The sequence below is a fragment of the Meriones unguiculatus genome, chromosome 10, assembly GCF_030254825.1.
Source record: "Meriones unguiculatus strain TT.TT164.6M chromosome 10, Bangor_MerUng_6.1, whole genome shotgun sequence".
Lineage (NCBI taxonomy): Eukaryota > Metazoa > Chordata > Mammalia > Rodentia > Muridae > Meriones > Meriones unguiculatus.
Genome location: NC_083358.1, coordinates 864,159 through 879,512, shown reverse-complemented (window position 1 = coordinate 879,512; position 15,354 = coordinate 864,159). Strand labels below are relative to the sequence as shown.

The 15,354-nt window shown below is 43.0% G+C and overlaps 2 long non-coding RNA genes across 3 annotated transcripts; both read right to left on the bottom strand.

The window, feature by feature from the left end:
• Positions 1 to 321: 321 nt before the first annotated feature.
• LOC132656774 (uncharacterized) lies at positions 322 to 2,307 on the bottom strand. Its single transcript, XR_009594462.1, has 3 exons — positions 2,154 to 2,307; positions 1,555 to 1,651; positions 322 to 467 (listed from the first exon to the last, which is right to left on the bottom strand). It is a non-coding gene; the product is annotated as an uncharacterized LOC132656774 (long non-coding RNA).
• Positions 2,308 to 5,779: 3,472 nt separating this feature from the next.
• Positions 5,780 to 13,963, bottom strand: LOC132657005 (uncharacterized). Of its 2 annotated transcripts, XR_009594848.1 has the most exons (5): positions 13,812 to 13,963; positions 9,274 to 9,756; positions 8,888 to 8,988; positions 7,186 to 7,211; positions 5,780 to 5,903 (listed from the first exon to the last, which is right to left on the bottom strand). It is a non-coding gene; the product is annotated as an uncharacterized LOC132657005 (long non-coding RNA). The 2 variants fall into 2 exon arrangements; XR_009594847.1 differs by having other exon boundaries at positions 8,888 to 9,756.
• Positions 13,964 to 15,354: the final 1,391 nt, after the last annotated feature.

Here is a 15,354-nt window from a genome sequence, read left to right as displayed (position 1 = left end):
CAACTCTGGCTGCTTTGATTTTTCTCTGCCTTCCTGTGGCTACCCCTTTATTACCTGCCTCTTGTCTGTTAGTTCTACCTAACCTCTGCCCTCTCTAAATTTCCTCTTTTAGACAGCCAGGCTGTCCTGGTGTTAGGCATTGCTGGGAAAAGCTCTGCACAGGAGCAATCATTTCCCAGAACTTGGTATGATAATACAGATAATGCACTTTAAGATTATAGATGTCTTTCATCCAAAGCCTCCAGATGGCCTGAAAAGTTGAAAAGTTGGAAACCATGCAGTAATCTATTCTGGGCATTCAAACACACACACATCACATCATCACAGGAAGGTGTCTATATTAGGTAATGAAGATCATAAAAAATTTGCTTATCCAATAAAGCCACACCAAAGCTCTAGCATACTCTCCTCTTCGTCAACCCATGCTTGGCAGTTCTGGACTCAGCAATCACCGAGGGTGACTCTTCCTAGCAGAAACGACAGGACAGACTCTGGGTTAATGCCAAATTGCAGGCTTCTTGTGAGCCTTACTGCTGACTTCTAGATTCTCACAAATTTCTGGTTCTCTTTCTTTGACCTTTGGACCTAAGAAGTTGGACTCCAGAGTTTGGTCACAATTATGAGCCTCTCTATAGTATCTATTAATATTGATTTTCAACTTGACAGGATCTAGAATCACCTAGGACATATACCTTTGGGAATATATGAGTGGGGGAGTTTCTCGACCAGGTGAACTCAGGTGGGAAGACCCACTTTTCCTGTGGGTAGCAGCATCCCACAGGCTGGGGTCTTATACAGAAAGAAAAGAAAAAGTTGAGCATAGCATTTATCTCTCCCTGCTTTCTGCCTGCTGATGCGATCTGACCAGCAGCCTCGCATTCCTGCCACCATGGCCTCTCTGCCATGACGGATTGATTAAACCCTTACACTGTGAGGCAAAACCTATCCTTTCTTCCTCAGGTTGCTTTAATCAGTCTTTTTGTTATAGCATTGGGAAGAGTAACACGGGACAGTGTCCCCTTCCCTCTTCTCCTGCCTTCTCTGCTTGGCTCTAACTCAGAGAAGTGTGGCAAGAAAGGAAAGGGCATTGATGAGACATCATTTCTACCTTGTTCAAATTTCTTAGCTTCCCTGCTTCCATGAACATGCCTAGAGAGCTGTTTTCTTTATGTATGTCTTTTATTACACTTTATTCACTTTGTATCCCCCCATAAGCCCCCCCCTCCCCTCCTGATCCCACCCTCCCATCCCCTTCTTCAGGCTTGCTCCTCCCCAAGTCCCTGATAGGGGAGGTCCTCCTCTCCTTCCTTCTGATCTTAGTCTATCAGATCTCATCAGGAGTGGCTGCATTGTCATTCTCTGTAGCCTGGTAAGTCTGCTCCCCCCTCAGGGGGAGGTGATCAAGGAGCAGACCAACCAGATTATGTCAGAGGCAGTCCTTCTTCCCATTACTATGTAACCCAATTGGACACTGAACTGCCATGGGCTACATCTGTGCAGGGGTTATCTCCATGCATGGTACTTGGTTGGAGTATTTCTTTTCAACATATTTACCTCATATTTATGAGCCTTTCTTGTCCCGTCTGATGATCCCTTTTTTTTCCCCTTCTGTTTTCATATTTTTTGTGTGTGACTCAATGAGTTGGGGTTACTAAAAGGAACAATGGGCTACATCAATGAACAAAATATCTCTCCTACCCTCAGCAACAATTACCTTAGTAGACATCCAAAGAAAGTCCTTCCTTCTACTTTTACATTCTTTCTAACCCCTCCTCCCACACTGTCACCTGAGCCTTGGAGAGCTGAGCATTACATGGCTCTCTTATTCCTACCCTGAGACCAGTTATAAGTAGAGAACCATTTTGTCATTGAGGGGCCTCAACTTGAATGTGACAGACAGCAGCTAAATCTTATTCGAACACTCAGATTAAACCCTGAGCAGGAGTCTGTTGGCAGCTTCATTAGCAAACGCATCAGCTGGGCCTGGGGCATTTAGTTTGGGTCCAAATAGGCTGTGCTACAGGCAGCAGCTCACGCCGCCTGGAGAACAAAGGCCACTGACTATTCTTTGAGACACATCAGAGAACAGGGCGTGTTTTGTTATTATAACTAGAACGCAGCCTCCGGAGGCCCTCCTGGTAGACATCACTCACCCAGTTTACAGCCCATAATGATAGCTGGGAGGTTATGAGAATACAATGTCTTGGAGAGTCCCTTGAACCAAATAAGAAGTCAGATTGAACTTGAGTCTTTAGAGCACGGAAAATGCATCCTTTTTTTTTTTTCCTGTGGAATTAAAAAAGGGGTGAGCAAATTGTAAGTGACTTTTACAGCATACAATAAGATTTCCAGCCCTATTCATGGGGAAAAATATAATTGGCACTTCACATTAGTATTTTCCATGAATTATTTGAAAAACAGAAAATGTGTCATTTCTCTGGAGCCATGTCCCTCTGTTCTTCAAAGCACCTTGCTAAGTAATCATTTCTCCCTGGTGATTGGCACATTACTTATCTCGGTCTTGGACAAGATGTATCAGAAAGACAAAGGTTGATTTTATACCTAATATATCCAGAGTCCTTGGAGTGAAGAAAAACAAAAAAGATGACACACCCTATCTCTGGAGGAGGTCACACTCAGAAGTATCTTTGACTCTTAGGGACAAGAAGAGGGTCCTGTGTAAATAAAGACCCTGTCTGAGCCCACAGGGGCTTCAGACTACATTTATTGACTGCATTTGGAAGTTCACTTCCTTAGTTCCAACACAGAGAAACACATCTGTGACATTTACCCTTAAATTAGATGAAAAATGATCTCAGGACAAGCTAATTTGTTGGAAAATGCTGTGTTCCTGGTGTTTCTCATCTTCGTGGGAAAACTTGGAAACCTAAGTAAAAAGATTCCCATCCCCTGTGGGGGAAGAAGGGGGGACAGAGCAAAGCTTGCCAAGGCAATGTGTTGTAGATTGCGCATGGAAGGGAGGTTAACTATCTCAGAGACAAATATTTTGTTATTTCTTGGCAGAAGGTTCAGGAGTGGGCGTCTGAAGTTAATGCCCTGAGTCCTGCTTCTAAATGTTTCCAGGTCCTTCTTCTGGCAGCCATGTGATATTAAAATCTTCAGTAAATTAAGCAAATGAGTAAAACATGTACCATGATGAGATGGGGACAGGCTTCATGAATTATTCCTTCCACCCATGAAAATATCACCAGGTAACCTTGAAGAACAGATCTTGGTTTCCTGTGATCCTTCCTTGGAACTCAAAATCCAGACACTACAACAGGGTGTTAGGCTATCCAAAGACTTAACCATCATGTTCATGTATTTTCAGAGAACATCATATTTCAGTATCTCTCTTTACTGGGACACAAGCATTATAGCACTGGAAACCCAGAGCTTTCTCTTCACAGGATATCAACTGGCCCCTAGCTCTAGCCTCTGTCAGGTATCCTGAGCTGGCAGAAGGGTAGAGGTGCTCATGCTAATAGCTTATAGGACTTACTGGCTCCACAGTCCTGTTTCTCCTCCCTGATGACCTACAGATGAGGTATGTGGAGATCTGATATAGATCTATAGATACAGATAACTGTGAAGATCTCAGTGAAGCCAGGCAATGGGTTTGTTTGGCTGCTGTGTACTTCAAGGCTATTTTCATGGTTTCTAGCTCTCCCAAGCCCAGAGCTCAGACTCAAGCTTAGGTGTAGTTAGGGCCTGGAAACCTGCTGACAAAGCTCTCAGCTGCTGAGTGCCCACTTTCTGTGTTGCTCAGGTTTGCACTGCATGCTTTCCTAGGTTTGTGAAGAGCATCCCAAATAGTGAGTCTTCTAGATGTCAAAACCAGGATCTTCCATGTACCATCCACTGTGATCATGGTTCTCAATATGAGCCTGCCTTAGCTGTACTTTTTGCAGCTCAGCTGGCATCAAACTTCCTGACCCAAGTCAGAGTATGAGCATGGACATGGCCACTTACAGCAAAACTATATCAGTAGTTCCTAAACTGCTGGGTGACCTGAGCAATCCTTTTGTTCCTTCTAGGAACTGATACCCAACCCATCTCACATCAAGCTCTATGTCTACTATAGGACCCATGATTCCTCTCTCTTCTCCCTATACTGCCTTCCTACTTCTCATAGTTGATGAGCCCTGTCCAAACTGAACCAATAAAAGTCATCCTCATGGTATAAAGAAATTTTAATCCACCAACATGGCTGCTCTGCCAAGGGATCACATCCAAAGACCTAGGTCTGTTTGATTCACCTGGAATGCAGACAGGTCAAATACCTGTAATCCCTCTGGCTGGAATACAGACACACCCTTAGTATATCCTTTAATCCCGAGCAATGATGTCTAATTGAGGGGCAGAGAAAGTGACAAATGAAATGTCTGACAGCATGGGTCAGAGATAGAGTATGGCCAACTCTCACAAGAGCAAACAAGAAAGAGAAGCTACTTAAGAGCAAGCAGTACTGTAGAGATGAGGACAGTAGAGTAGGCTACAGTAGTGAGCAGACAATACAGTAGAGTCCAGTAGAGAGTCCAGTAGATAAGACAGTCGGTTGAGTTGAGGTCAGTCAGTTGCCAGTCAGTGGGGAGTCAGCTGAGAGGCAGTGCAGATCAGTTCAATCAGCTCAGCCAGTCAGTTGGAAGTCAGTGTGGAGTCAGTGCACTGGAGTTGAGTTCATTCAGCAATTTGTGGCAGTTGGGTCTATGAGTTCATGAAATTCAGTGCAAGTCACCAGAGGCAGTTGAAGCCAGGGAATGAGAAGAAGCCAGAAAATTAGAACAAATGGCCAGAGTTAGTTTGAGGCCAAGCAGAGCAATTCAGTCAGAAGCTGAGAGAAGCCAGATTGAATCAATCAGCTTGAAGAGGAGTCTGAATATAGCTGAGTTGAACCAGCCAGCCAGAGTTCAGAAACAGCTATAAAGGATGAGTTTATTCATCAGTAAGCCTCCAAGATGCAATTACAACAAGTGGATAAAAGTTACATTTACATCATGGAATTGAGGAATATGCATATGTGTACTCAAAGGAAGAAAGAGACTGGGGGCTGGGATATGTTTCAGTTCTCCCAACTGCCTACTGAGCACACCTGAAGCCTTGGGATCCAGTACTGCATGAACCTAATGTGCTGAAACTTCAGAGTTAGCCTAGGCTACATAGCAAATTCAAAGCCAGCTTTGATCCTGTCTGGCCAGAAGTCCTGTCTGGTGGACAGTGTGTGGAGATCATGCTATACCCTACTCTAAGTTACTCTATATTGCATATAATAGTGACTTTTCAGCCCATTAGCTCTAGAAGACTCCATTTTACAAGTAGCTTTTGACTCCATTTTAAGGAAGAAAGATGATGCAATCCCTGAGCAGACTCATAAAGTAATCTGTTAGGCACTGCCTATCAAAGACAGACTTATAAGTGGCTTATTTCTAGGAGCAGAAAGGGAGTCACCCTATAAGTTTATCAGGGTGAATTGAGACTGTAAGGTCACATGTATGTATTAAAATCATATCATGAAAACCAGGCCTAAGAACTTATCAGACATATCAAACCAAGGAAAGAATATAAATTTCTCACTTGGGTTACAGAAAGCAAAGGACATCTAACACTGTGATGCCGTGCCCCCAAAACAGACTTAACAGTGTATATTTGCTGTTGATATGGCTTATTTGACTCCTTGCCTGCACATCCCTCTGGACCTGGACCCACTGTTTACAACTAATAAGTTATTTTCTGCTCTGGACCCAGTTTGGCCTTTCACGTTGCAGTTGAATGCTGTAACTTACCTCTCAACCCTGACTCCGTCAGCCCCAGCAGTAGCTTCCTCCTGGCGCTGGTCTTTCTCCTTTTCTCACCAATATAGTCTTTGAACCCACTCCTGGAATGTTTTAAATTCTGCTGTCCTCCTGTTAATTTGTATTTATTCTGTTAACCATATGTATGCATATAGGTATTTGTCCTGTGTAATGTGTGACATGAGAGTTAACATTACTACTTAACATTGAATATCAGAACCTGTATTCACATCTGACAGATAACCGGGGAGGCAAGATTATATACAACCAACTGCTGACAATGAAACCTCTAAACCTTGAGAATTTATTGTTATTCAATAAATTCTGACTCTGTGGAAAGACTCAAATACGTTTATGTTTCTGCAATACTTCTCATATATAAGAAGATAGAGAAGAGAGAGAATCACTCTCTCAGTTCAGTCTCTTCCTCCACCCCAGCTGCCCACTCCTTCTCAGAGTCTGAGCTGCTAACATCATCCCCCTGATTTCACCATGTTCTCACTCGGATTAGTTCCTAGTTTTGCATCCAGCAGAGTCCTCCCATGCAGCTTCCCAGACACCCAAGTGTTTACTAAGTCCACACAGAGAAATTGGGTGGATGTGGGAATTGGGACTGGTGGGTGGGGCCTCTTCTTCCCTCTGCCTTCAACTCATGTATCTTTATTATCTACACAGCATCTGTTGGGATTCAGTGGGATATTTTGCCCCATGTAGATTCCATAGATGTTGTTGCTAACAGATTTAAAAAAAAAAAAAAAATCCAAGGGTCTCATAGATTCCCTCTGTCAGAATACTGGTTTCTCTGTTCCAGCCCCACCACATTTCTGACGTAGGAGAGATTGTCTGGTCCTGGGAAGCACTGAGGACTATGATAGGGTGGAGAGAACTCAGTTGGTAAAGTCCTTGTCATGCAAGCACTCAGTTCAGTCTCCAGAAAGCAGGTAAAATTCTGGGTTCGGTGGCACTCATATTAAGCCCAGTGTGAGCGGTGGACAGGGGCAGATTTCTGAGCTCACCAGTCAGCCAGCTCAGCTAAATGAGTTCCAGAGTCAGTGAGAGACTCTCTCAAAAATAAGGAGAAGTGATTCCGGAGAACACCTGAGTCGACCTCCGGCCTCATTTGCACATACACGCGTGCATGCACATGCAAGCACGAGCGCAAGCATACATGCCTGCTCCTAAACGTGCTGTGATTGACAACACTCAGGTTGAAATGCTCTGTTTATCAGGTGGGTATCTTTGTTTGGTTGTTGTTTGTTTTTCTGCCTCAGACCTGCAGTAGACCTCTGGGATTTCCACGTCTGTATCCAACGGCTGAATAGGAAATGCAGCATTTCCCCCAATTGCTCAGACTTCTCCCAGCAAATATTATGTGAGTACCATTACCACTCACCTCATAACTCTTCAGTTTGACAAGCACTGTGAGAAAAGACAACACATGATTAATTTTCTTATAATAACCTATAAAATCTTGTTAGAATTATTTTAATGATATTGTTTTAGCACACGAGCTTTTTAAAAAGGAACAATCTACTGTCTGTTTCAGAAAGTAATTTTTTCTTCCTACAATGATTTTCTTTTATGTAAAGATTTAATGGAAGTTGTTGCTAAAAGAAGTCAACGCGTTTAAGCAGCAGCCTCAGCTCTTCTTGAGGATGAGAAAAGGCCCCCAGTCTGTTTACAGGATGTGGGCCTTTCAAAAGTCTGGGAGCAACTTGAAACCTACCACATGTAGAGTCCTCTCCTTACAGCACTTGGAGCTGAGTGACCAGGCTTGGAACTGGGGAACGTTTATTGTAACTGAGGTTCGGGGTTAGTTCATGGCTTTGTTAATTCCTGTGCCAAAACTCTCTTTGTGTTAATGATGTCTCCACCCAAGTCGTTACATTTTTCTCTGAGAATTATTGGGCAATAAATGTTGGAACATAACTCACGTGATACCTAATGGAATTAATGTATGTGGCGCTGTAGAGCCTCGCTGATGAATGGATTATTGGACAACAGAGCTGACTGAGAACACAGTGCCTTCTAATTAGGAGCAAGAATAATTGTCTCTTTCAAACACTGGTGCTGCTGGGTACCTAGCCACAGACGAGAATGTAAGTAATTACAGCTGGTAAGCTGAATGCTGCATGCATTCCATCCCTTTTATCTATCGTCAAATTTATTTGAGTTTTCTTGTCTTATTTAACAAAAACTCCTCAGCTTCATCCTCCCAATCCCCAAATCCTTCGGTTGTCTCTCTGTGCCAACTGAAGAAAGCTCCACATCTTCCCCGTTCCCTAGTTTGAAGCAGTCTTGCTATGTAGCTTAAGCTGGCCTTGAATTGGAGATCAGCCTGTCTCCTTAGTCCTGGGACCATCAGCAAGCATACATCTGGATTGCCATATCCAACTGTCCCTTTTAATTCTTTACTTAAAATTCTGTATTTAAAATCCCTTTAATTCTCAGTGTTTCCCTTTCTTAGAATGGTAGATTTTATTCTGATTTATTCTTACAGAACTTGTTCATGGAATTTGGTGAAATCTAAGCTCACCAATTTCCTTTCCTCAGCTTTAAAATAGATATTGATAAACACTCTCTGCTTTTTAGCTCTTATTTCCAGACTATTTTGTTGAAGGAAATTGGCATTTGATGTTAGTTTTGTAGATCAGGGATCAGAGGAACTCAAAAGTAAGCATCTCTACCCGGCACAGAATTAATTAAAGCCATGCTGCCCTCTCTTTAGTCATTCAGTCGTGAGTGTGTTTAATGACCTGTGTCTGTTGCTGGCCTCCGTCCTGGAAATGTGTTATGGGAACAGGGACACTCTCGCTGTGTCAAGCTGTAGCACAGAGGATGTAGGGAATTGAGGGTGCTGTGTGGACAGCAAGAGATCAAGTGTGGCTGGTGCTGTGAAATGATCGCTTCCCTACATGAGATGTATTACTAAATGAGACACACCCATGAAGTTCAAGGTCTGACTGCTTGGCATGATCGGTGTACTTAAAGAGGGCCAATGGGCTGCAGCTCAGTTGGTAGAGGGCTTGCTTAGCATGCACAGAGTTCTAGGTTCTATCACCAGTACTGCAAAAATCAGAAGTGGTGGTGCATACCTGTAACCTCAGCAGGTGGAGGCCGAAGGCTCAGGAGTGCATGTTAATTCTTTGCTATATGTCATTCATTCCAAGCCACACTGCAGCATATGAGACCCCGTCTCAAAAACATAAAAATAAAAACACAAACAAAAAACTTAGCTGAAGACAAAACAAAAGAACCGTAGCCCATAAACTCTGTACTCAAGGTACACAAATATGCCTGTGGAACTTTGGGCTCACATAATCCTCTATCTCATGATCCTTATCACATATTCTAAACTCTGCCAGAGGACAAGGAACTGGCAGCAGGCCTCCCTGCTGTCCCCAAGAGTCTGTGATATACTCCCCCAAGGACATTCTAGTCTAATGGTGTTTGTGGAAAACCTTGTGTCCCCACAGCTTACCCTGGAGTGTGGATTCTGTAGTTCCCAGTGACTCCAGCAGGGAAGGAGGTTGAAGAGCTCTGGAACCACAGCCTTCAATGAGGTTGTTGCCAACCTTGGTGTGACTTCTCAAGGAAGGTGCCCAGCAGTCAACACAGGAGACCGCTCAGTGTTCACCTCTTTCCAGTGCCGGTGATGTTGTAGCACATCTTTTGGACAATCAGGCAAATCCATAATTCAGGTAAAGCCAACTGAAAATACAAATGCCATTTCCATGCTGCTGAGGTGTTCAGAACATGTGAAAAAATGAGGAAGGAGTAAAGATCTGGCTCAGTTGTTTGACGGTTTGCACAGCAAGTACCAAGCCTTGAGTTTGGGTCTCAGCACTGCTTTAATGAGGTATGGTGGTACACATCCATAGTATCAGGTGGAGATAGGAGGATCAGAAGTTCAAGGTCATCCTCAGCCTCGGAATGAGTTCTAGATCATGGGCAACATGAGACCCTGTTTCAAAAGTAGACAAATACATAATGAATGAATGAATGAATGAATGAATGAATGAATATAAAATGGCCATAAGAAGATAGATCAAACAGAGGCACAGGGCTGTAAGAGCTAAGTAACATTCAGCTCTTTGTAGTTTTCACTGAACCAGGTCACCTGCTCCTAATTATGACTGAAAACTATTCAAGCATTGAATAATCATAGTATTTGAAGACTGCTGTGCTGCCACTGTCCTACAAAATCTGCATGTAGAATTGATCTCCAAGCCAAGGGTATTTGACCTCTGCTGTATCAAGGGCTCCATTTGCAATTTCCCAGAAGCCCAATGGCTCAGCTTGATATGCATGGATAATTTGCATAAATCTACATATGCATGGATTGCAGGTTTGGAGCATGAGTTGATTATGTCTTATTTGTCCAAAAATTTAGAATTGGAAGTAAGAGTAGAGGTTATAGGTATACAAGGAAAAAAAAAATAGTTGTGATCCAGGAAACATCTTTAGTTCTTCCTGAATGTCTTTTTTGATAAGGATGTAAATAAAACTCAAGAGTTGTTAGAACTTCAAGGCTTTTTGTAATAACTGCAGTCGATCCTTTGCCTTCCATTTCCACAGGATCAAGGAGTCAGAACCTGTCAACTAAAATTCTTTGCTTTACTTTTTTCCTCTTTTCCTTTCTCACCCTCAAGTCCTGAGATTCCACGTACACACCACCATGCCCAGTGTAGATATTTCACAATGTGCATGTGCGTGTGTGTCTGTGTGTACACAGCACACAGATGTGCAGACATATGTACATTTTTTGTGCAAGAGCATGTGGAGGTCAGAGGACAATCCCAGCTTTTTTTCCTGATGCTGTCCACCTTGTTTTTTGAGATACTCATTCTCTCATTGGCCTGGGGATTGCCAAGTAGGTCAGCCTCATTGGCTAATGAAACAAGGAATCCTCCTGTCTCTGCCTCCTCAGTGCTGGAATTCCAACATGCTTGGGTTTTTTTATATGCTTTCTGAAGATCCAATTCGGGGCCCCAGGCTTGCAAAGCAAGTAGTTTACTGACCAAGCCATCTTCCCAGTACCCAGACTTAAATTTTCTTTTTTTCTTTAAATAATTTATTTTTATTTCATGTGCATTGGTGTTCTGCCTGCATGTATGTCTGTGTGAGGGTGTTGGATCCCCTGGAACAGGACTAAAAGACAGTTGTGAACCATCATATGGGTGCTGGGAATTGAACTCAGGTCTTCTGGAAGAGCAGTGAATGTTCTTATCCACTGAGCCATCTCTCCAGTCCTGCTTAAGTATTCTTAAATTCACATTGTTGCCATAAATTGAATACTGTTCTTAAATTGATAACTTGCAAAGAGGGCACATGCCAAAAACCAAACAATCACAGGGAACTAAGAGAAGCTTTTGGCTCTCCATGTCTGTGACTCAGAAACCCAAGGCTGAGCTCTGTCCAGAGATGAGTCCTCCTAATTGTTCCCATGTCTTAGTCTTCTCATCTCCTACCCTCTACACACACATGCGCGCGCGCACACACACACACACACACACACACACACACACACACACGTATGTACTTCCAGCTTTACATCTTGGGACAATCTGAGGAGGAGGCGAGCCAGCTGAGTGGAGAACTGTGCAGAAACACTCTAAAGACCGACTTCCTCAGTCCCCTGGTGGACAGAAACCTTTCAGTATTGAACTATTGTTTTAATCTCTACAGTTCTCAGTAATAATTAACCAGAAATTATAATAACAGAGTTTAAATTTATTACTTTTTATGTCTAGTTAGAACTGGGTCAGCGAGGCCCAGCTACGGAGAAGACGTTCAGTGGCAAGCCACAGCGGCAGTTAGTCATCAGCCCTGTAAATCACTGTCAAATTATCTTTTCATTTCTGTTCTTCAGAATCACTTCTGTAGTCTCCTTACATCCTTTCCCTCAGTTCTATTTTTTTGTGTTAATTTACTTGACTCTTCACAGAACTATGAGAGAAAATCTTCAGGTGGCTGGAAATAATCTGTTAAAAATATCCTCTTTCTATGGGAAGAAGGGTCTGCATGAGAGAGGGAGAGAGAGAGAGAGAAAGAAAGAGAGAACTTGGAAATGTTTTCTGTAAAATAAACACTTGTTCCACATTCTCTGCCAGAAAACTTCGTTTCGTGCTAAGTGCAGCACAGGGGGGTGGGGGTGGGGATGGCAGTCAGACACTTGTTGCATGGCCAGACTCTCATTCTGAATGGTCCATGTGGAGCAGAGCCACCAACCCCAGCCAGATGTGGGGCTTCTGGATCCACATCCCTGGTACTCACTTCTCTGTCTCATTTCCCTGTTCTCCAGTGAGACAGGGGTTCATCCTTCTGACGCCCTGCAGTTGCATCTGTACCTGATGACATGAAATGCCAAGGGGTTGCCAGGGAGGAGCACAAAGTAGTTCAAGCATCTGCTGGGAAGCCTTTATTTTTTCAAATGGCTCCAAATTAAACAATATTGTTCTTTTCTCCACATAAAGCCAAGAACATTTTCTGGAAATTCCACCATCCCGATGTTCATGTTACATTTCCTGCCCTGCCAAACACGCACAGAAATGCCACAAAGATCCCCTTTTTGGCTGCAGTGTCTAGATTTTAGTGTCAAAATTTTGATAAATCAGTATAAAGTTCAATGAAACATTTGTGGTGAGTGTGTGTGTGTGTGCCTGTGTGCCTCTATCTACTGGTAACACTGAGGGTTGGCGTGACTTAATTCAGCCACACATGGCTGCCTCTCCTCCTAGCCATGACGGCCTAACAGGATGCCTTCCACACCTCGCCCCACCCCTCACCAAGTGTCTTTCTTTTTATCACACAATCTTCTTCATTGTCTTCCTCCCTCCCTTCTCCCCTTCCTCCTCTCCCCTTCTCCTCTTCTTCTCACCATCTTCTTCCTTTCATTTCAGGTAAAATTGAACAATTTGGGATTTTCGTTCTTTGAAACAACACATGTAAGCTCCCAGCTTCCTCTTCATTGTTATGAAACACTCAGGGTGATCTTTTTAAATATAAATCAGGTTACACCACTGCTACCCGAGTCTTCAGTGCCTTGTCATTTCCACACCTAGTTTGGCCCTCTCCTCCTACATGCTCTCAGCCACCACCAGGCTGCTGACCGCGTCAGGGGCTCAAGCCACCACAGTCTTGTGTTTATATGTGACTCAGATCTCTGCTCAGAGTACAAGTTCATTTTCTGCTATACCTGGCTATACCTCAGGATGTCACTAGAAGTTGTGTTCAATTATTATTATTTTATTTTTTAATACATTATTTTTGTCAACAGGGAATTCACAACCTCACTTACCACCATAACTCCTAAACTAAAACTGTACTTGGCATGTCAGCAGTGTTTACTAAACATTCGTTAATAAATGAATCAATCTCATATAATCACTCAATGGGTTTGTTGTGATTTGGTATTATTCCTCAGAGAGGTACATAGTTCCTCAAAAAGAAAATATGGACTCTTTTTAGAAGATAAATAATTCCCTGAGCTAGAGAGACACTTCAATCATAAAGTGTTTGCCATACACACACGAGGATCTGAGTTTCAGTCACAGCACCTACATACGTTACCACTACCAGGCATGGGGGCACATACTTGTAACCCCAGCTTTGTGGAGGCAAAGACATGCAGATCCATGGCCATCCAACTATCTCAGCCAGTGATCCCCAGTTTCACTGAGAAACCCTGTCTTAGAGAACAAGTGGAAACCTACATCACCCTAGCGTGTGCGTGTACACACCATTTCTGCCACCACCACCACTACCATCACTATGGAACTTTGACTGGTTTATTCATGTGAAAATTATTCAATGATTTTACCTGAGAGCTTCTGTCTTCTCAATACACCCCAAACCCCAGAGCCCGACAATGATGTGCTTCCTTCCACCCACTCAACAACTCTTCTCTAGCATTTGACAAGGCAAAACAACAAGAAGGTAGAGAAAAGTTGAAGTTTTGGGGACACAGGAACAAGGCAGCCATTGCACAAAGGTAGTGAGAACACAGAAATAGATCACCTTTGTCCCTCTTCTGTCTGACTGTCCGGGAAATGTTAAGTTACTGCCAGAGCCACTCATAGTTGAAGCTTGCCAGGGCTGTGGTCTGGTGCCGATGAGTGGGAGAGCAAGGAGGCAGCTTTTCTTGGCGGCTAATTTCTTGCAAAGTGGACATGATTGCAGCACTGGCATTTACCCCAGAGTTTGTGTGCACAGTTGTTGCTCATTGGGAGGCGCCTGGGGGAGAAATTTGACCTCAAGACCAGGGGAGATGAGACACACTGTAATAAATAACCCAACAAACTAAAAGGAAAACCTGCTGTCTCCATTTTCATTGAGCCTAAGAGAACATTTTTCTCTAGATGTTGTCTCACTGGCCTTTGATAGGAATTTATAATACTGGGGATTTTATAAAACTCCAGGTCTGGTAAGACCAGGCTAAAGTGATAGAGAAAGTGTGCAGAGGGCTTTTTTTCAAGCTCACCATGGAATTTACAGTTACTAAGTCAGTCATGCTGGGAGCCAGGCTCTGAATGGAACAAAACAGCCAGGCTTAACCAGCATAACACTAGAGGAACAGACAAACTGTGAGGGCATGGGAAATGCCACGCATTCGCAAGTGTGCTTCCTGTACATCCTCCTAGTTCTCTCACTCTTTCATCAATTCATTTTCTCAGTAATCTTCAGCAAGCGATTGGTGCCTTCCAGCTCCAGAAACTGCTCTATTGCAAGGGTACAAGGCATTTTCTTTTTCTTGTATATTTTAGAGTATTTTATCGGGATACTTTTTTTTCTCCTGTGGCAGAAAGTCTGCCTTGGGAAAAACAATAAGAATTTTTTCTCAAGGAGAGAAAACAATAGATTTCAAACCACTGGGGGAGGTCAAGCAGAGATTGGGAAGTTGATGGTCAACTAAGACACAGTCTCAGTTTTTATCTCAGAGTGCAGTGTGGATTTAATGAGGCCAACCCTCAGTTAATCAGCCAGCTTTGCTTTCTTTCTAAGAGACCTCTTACTTCATCCCTGAATTCTGGCCAGTATTACCCGAGTGGTTTCCAAACTCAGAATTCAGGGAATGTGTAAGCAGGAAGGTCTTTAAAGAATAAATCACAGCAAAATCACAGGAAGCCCTTCTCTTTAATGTGATAAATTCTTAATTCTATAATCTTCTAAGTGCTTGGATACACTTACTGAATTTTTCAGTCCTAGCTCTTCCCTAAGGTGGGAAATTACCTTTGCTTTTTTTTCTGTTGATCTTGAGTCAGAAGTTGATGTGGTACAAGCTGCTGTTGCAAGTACACCAGTGTGGCTAGCTCTCAATCACCCAGAAGCTCCAGTTTCTAGTTTTCAAACTCCAAGGTCTCTCAATGACTGCTAAATGTAGACTGTCACCTCTTTCTACACTAAAGTTTAAAAATGAAAGAGTTGTTGCAATAGAAACTGCTTAGACTTTAATTTATTTATTAACTAAAATATGATACAGAACCTCATTCTTACCATATCCCATTCTAGTTTGGAATTTGCTCTGTAGCCCAGTTTATCTCAAACTTGCATGTAGTCCAGG